Source organism: Zingiber officinale, chromosome 3A (assembly GCF_018446385.1).
Source record: "Zingiber officinale cultivar Zhangliang chromosome 3A, Zo_v1.1, whole genome shotgun sequence".
NCBI lineage: Eukaryota > Viridiplantae > Streptophyta > Magnoliopsida > Zingiberales > Zingiberaceae > Zingiber > Zingiber officinale.
In genome coordinates this window covers 71,213,552-71,218,945 of record NC_055990.1, presented here as the reverse complement: position 1 = coordinate 71,218,945, position 5,394 = coordinate 71,213,552, and the positions used below count along the sequence as shown (strand labels likewise).

The 5,394-nt window shown below is 41.5% G+C and overlaps 1 non-coding gene across 1 annotated transcript; it reads right to left on the bottom strand.

Annotated features, from left to right (window-relative positions):
* Positions 1-4,765: 4,765 nt before the first annotated feature.
* Positions 4,766-4,871, bottom strand: LOC122054441. Its single transcript, XR_006132752.1, has one exon. It is a non-coding gene; the product is annotated as a small nucleolar RNA R71 (small nucleolar RNA).
* Between the last annotated feature and the right edge of the window lie 523 nt (positions 4,872-5,394).

Sequence of the window (5,394 nt, the reverse complement as noted above, 5' to 3'; positions counted from 1 at the left end):
CCTTGCTCAAATGTTTACTGATGATGTTGAACTTGTTCCTCCCATCCTCCCTCCAATCTATTTTTCTCCAAGTGTGCATTCAGATTGTCATTCGATTCGAACTTAATTATGATGAATTTGTAAGATTTTTTTTTCAAATGGGGCACGCAATTAAAGGATGCTGGACTCCTGGACTGTCCGCTACGAGCACTTCCCGATTTACCTTGATGATCGATGAAAATTTTCTATAGGACCGGACCGATCACTAGCTCCAAGTTCGACGTTATACGTAATTTGATTAATCATTTTTTTTACTTTTCTCCCAATGTTGAGAGTTGCTATCGATAACTCTAGGGAGTTTACTCTGCATTTGCATTTTGCAGTCTGATTGGAGACCAGTGCAATGCTTCAGATGCCTGGTTTATTTTTGTTCACAAAGATAAGGCATGTAAGCATGTATGGGTTCTTAAAGAAGCCTCTATGCCGATAAATTCTGCTGAGGTTGCTACTGTTCAGCAGGAGGAATTGGGGGCGAGCATTGTTGAGGTCAAGTTCATGTGATCTAATGGTTACAAAAAAGATTTGAGGAGTTGCAATTGTCTCTGGTGATGAGGCTGGACATGTTAACATTAATGAGTCAGGAAAGAGCTATGCATGGTTTGAAATTTTATATCATGTGGTCGAAATGCACCACTCCTGTAAATCGCCAAAACTTAATATCTTGAAGCTATGTTCGAGATTTTATACCTGGGAGCTAAAAGATAATTATTAAGTTATTGACCGATAAAATCAAATTTGAGTTAGACACATATTATTAGATTAGATTTTTTCTTTATTAATCTTTCAACTGACCAAACTTCTTATTACTTTTATAAATTGTATATCTCATGACGTACAAAAGAATCCAGAAATTTATTTTATTATCTCTTCTTTCTCATTTAATTTTCGTAATATAGTATCAGAGCCATTCCCTCGACATCATACTGCTAAGTCATACCTCTTTCTCTTTTTCTCTTCCTCAACTCCTTGAGGTTGAGACTAAGTGACAATCTTCCCTTCTTTCATGGATTTCACGAAAGGGAACTTGATACAATGCATGATGATAGAGTCCGATAATGACATGGCAGGCAAAAGTCAAAAGTACGTGACAGTCAGAAGTCAAGGAAATATGACTGTCAATAGGTCGAGAACAATGTCAGCAACCTGATTCTCGGTTGGATTCCAACAGACCGGGAGTCCAGACCTGAAACACCTAGGTAGACAGTCGGATGACACCTGACCAGGATTTGACGGGTTGGGTCCTTACGCCCTGGTGGTACGTAAACTCGATGCTCCCCAGAAAGTTAAAGCTCTTGGTCAGCCAACTCTCAGCCAGCGCTAGGACTCTCTCGACAACCTCGGCTTTCCAAGTTCTAGACCACGTATTATACCCGGCTGGTCATCCAGGGTTGCCCTATTCCTTCCCGGTCGAGACAAAAAGCGCTACAGGACAACAAGGTCAGAGAATCGTAACCGTCTGTCAGAGAATAACTGTCAAGTGTCAGGGAATATTCCAACGGTCGACAGTCACTTGTGAATGGAACCTTCCTTTAGGCCATTAGAGGATGCCACGTATCCTCCCTCACCCGACAAGGCCTGACACCCGACATTCTTAGACATCGGTTAGGCTCCAGAATGTACACAGTGTCATATAAAGAGGGAGGTCCTCTCCCTCGCGAAGGTACGCTCTCTCGCATATTCGTACTTGTCTTCTACTTTTCTTCTGCTTCGTACACTTTTCTTCTGGGGGAAAAGTACCTGACTTGAGGATAGGAGGGTCTGCTCCGGGGACTTTTTCCCTGGTTTCTAGCCTCTAATGCCCGTGTGCCTGTTTGAGTGTGCGCAGAGCTCAGGTACTGCCGGCGCAGTCATCATCATCCATCAATACCACGCAGGAGTCTATTTTTGGAAGCACGTACAAAAAAGGCATCTGAGTCGCCCCTCCGTCAGCGTCCGCAACAGCTCACCTTTCCCTCGTCTGACTCAGATTCTGGGCAGGATCAATTTGGCACCGTCTGTGGGAAACTGCTTCACTTGTTTCGGAACATGAAGATGAAGGATAGTGGACGAATCAACGTGACCATGACGGCAGGGGAGTACGAGCTGTTCAAGGAAGCGAAGAGAAGAGAGGCTTCTGAAAAACAGACCACTGCCTCGCGACTATACAAAATGCCCGCTGTTTCCAAAGACCCCGCCCACATTTCAAATAGAGGGTCTAAGAGGAAGTAACCTGAGAAATTCCCCTCGGCTTTCTATCAGCAGCTAGTCCCAGACTACTACCATAAGGGCCCAGACTGTTATAATAAGAAAGAGCAACCACATGCCTCTATGGCGGAAAGCTCCCCGTCCAGGGATTCGAAGAAGGGGAAGGCTATAGTTCTCCAGGAGGAGCCTCGAGTAGAATCTGATGAGCAAGTGATGTGCGTAGATTATATACTCTTTTATGCATGTTTTTACACACATTTACATACTTTGAGCATGCTTGATCTATGTATTTTTATACTTCCAGCTTTCCTTTTAGCATATTTACTCTTTTGGTTCGGAGATCTGCTTTTTGTGCATTTTCTGTACACAGGAGTCGAAATTGGTGAAGATTATGCGTCCTCGGGCAAGCTTGGAAGGAATTGAAGGGAGAGAGCATCAGGCCGTGTACCACACACGACCGTGTAGTTTTAATAGGAAGGGAAGAGGACATGGCCGTGTGAATCTCACACGGTCGTGTCTTGATTTGAAGAAATTAGAGCAGATGCCTTACATGGCCGTGTAGATCTACACGGCCGTGTGAGGTTTCCAGAGGCCAAGCATCTCACGGTCGTGCTTGGTAGCATTCCAGAGAAGAGAGCTAGGCCGTGTGGAGTCACACGGCCGTGCAGCTTTGGCAGAGAAGGAAAAGGACATGGCCGTGTGAATCTCACACGGCCGTGTCACGGGGCCGTGTGACGCCCGATTTCCTCCTCTATTTAAACCCTCCTTCATGAATTGAAAGGGGATCTCTCCCCCTTTGGGAGAAGGCAAGATTTGGTGGTTTCCTCCCATTCTTGGGAGGATTTCTGGGCGATTCTAAGGGAGATCTTGACGATTTCGACTCCGGAGCGAGGATTGGATCCGAAGACGAGGCTTCTTCGTAGATAAGTTTTCTCTTTCCCCCTTTTCTTGGTTTCTTGGATTGGGGATTTAAGAAATGCTCGTAATCTTTATTTCTTCGGGTATTCTTCCTCGATTCATGGAGTAGATCTTGTATTCTAGGATTAAGGGAGTATTTGTATGATGGATTGATGTAATCTCTTGTGGATTTGCCATTTTTTTGTTTCAATGACATTGTCTTGCTTGTATCAATTAGATCTTGAATGATTAATGGTGATTTGTGCTTAATTCTCATTCTTGATTGATTGTTTGGATTTCTTGTGGACTTTGTAAAGATAAACTCTCACTCGATCATCCGAGGGATCCACGTGACAGGTGCAAGCCCGTGTAAGGACGTTTGAGAGATAATCTTGAAGAGGAAATAGGAATATTCAAGAGAGTAGGATGGATCTTGTGATTAGTTTCTTGTATCTTGATAGATTAATAAGTTGTGGGCTTCTATGTTGATATCCGAGGAAGGCATAGTAATAGGTGCGCTTCTGTGTAAGGACAACATAGGTTCACGTCTAATTGATCATATTTAGATACATTTCTCAGTCCTTAGCCGGTTATCTATTGCAAGAGAGAACCGGCAACTTTCTACAAGTGTTTGGCAATTGAGGGATAAGAATTGGTGAACCATTTACATTCAAGTAATCTTACAAAGAAACCGAAACTCCTAAAATCTCCCTTTATCATAACCCAAAACACTAAACTCTTGTTTGTTGATATTTAATATTAGATTTGTTACCTTCACTTTGCATTTGAAACAATTGGATAGTTGTTTAGCTAATTCGCATTGAGACATTTCTAGTGCTTATTCCAGTCCCTGTGGATACGATAATCTTTTATATTACTTGCGACATTTCCGTACACTTGCGGAGGGTAACAAGTTCTTGGCGCCGTTGCCGGGGACTGCGCTATAACATTAGGAATTATCAATTGAGTTAGACTAAACATAACATTTGTTTTCCTTTCATATTGCATAGTTGTAACTAATCATTAGATTTCTATTTTTACTTTCTTGTATAACTTTTACTTCTTGTTAATTCTTTTTGTACAAATTCAATTCTGCATTTTTGACTCTGTTCTTTTTCTTTTTCTGTTGAATTGTCATTTGCTATCTTGTTCTTGTGTATGCGAAGATCTAACTTTGCAGGGGAATTCTTTCCTTTTGACCCTGAGATTGACAGAACTTTCCATAAAAGAAGAATTCTGCAAAGGCAAATTGAAGAACAGGAACATTTGAACATGGCGAATAGACCACTCAAGGATTATGCAGCACCTTATGCAAGAGGTTTTCGATCTAGTATTTCAAGACCTTCAGTGGAAGCTAATAACTTTGAGATCAAACCCGCAATTATATCTATGGTGCAGCAGAACCAATTTGGTGGAGGACCTCATGAAGACCCCAATCAACACTTAAAGGTCTTTTATGAAATATGTGGTACCATGAAAATGAATGGAGTTCCTTCAGAAGCAGTTAGATTATTATTATTTGGGTTTTCTTTAAGAGATAGGGCAAAGCAATGGCTGAATTCTTTGGCCCCTAATAGCATCACCACTTGGGAGCAGTGTGAGCAATAGTTTCTTGATAAATTCTATCCACCAAGCAAAACAGCTCATATGAGGAATTTAATTACAAGCTTCAAGCAAACTGACTCAGAATCTCTTTTTGAAGCATGGGATAGATATAATAGTATGCTCAGACAATGCCCACATCATGGGTTGGAAAGATGGTTAGTGTTGCACACTTTTTATAATGGTATCAACTATCATACCAAAGTGTCCCTTGATTCAGCTGCTGGAGGGGCATTTATGAACAAAAGTTTAGATGAAGCTGAAGAAATTATTGACAGTGTAGCATAAAATCATTATCAATGGGGAAATGAAAGAAGTGGTGGCTATTCTTCTGTAAACCCAACAATTAAAGCATCAGGGAAGTTTGATGTAGATGCGGTCACTCTTTTGTCTGCAAAATTGGATGCTCTTACAAAGAAATTTGAGAATATGGGGACTAGTGCTAATATGGTCAATGCTATTAGTACATCTTGTGAAGTATGTGGGAGTTTAGAGCACTCAAATGACTCATGTCCATTGGGAGCTATCACTGCACAAATCAATCAACTGGAACAATGTGATGCAATCATGAGTTACAATCAAAGGCAGAACAACCCATACTCAAATACTTATAACCCTGGATGGAAGAGCCATCCCAATTTTTCTTATAGAAATAATCAAGATCAAGGACCA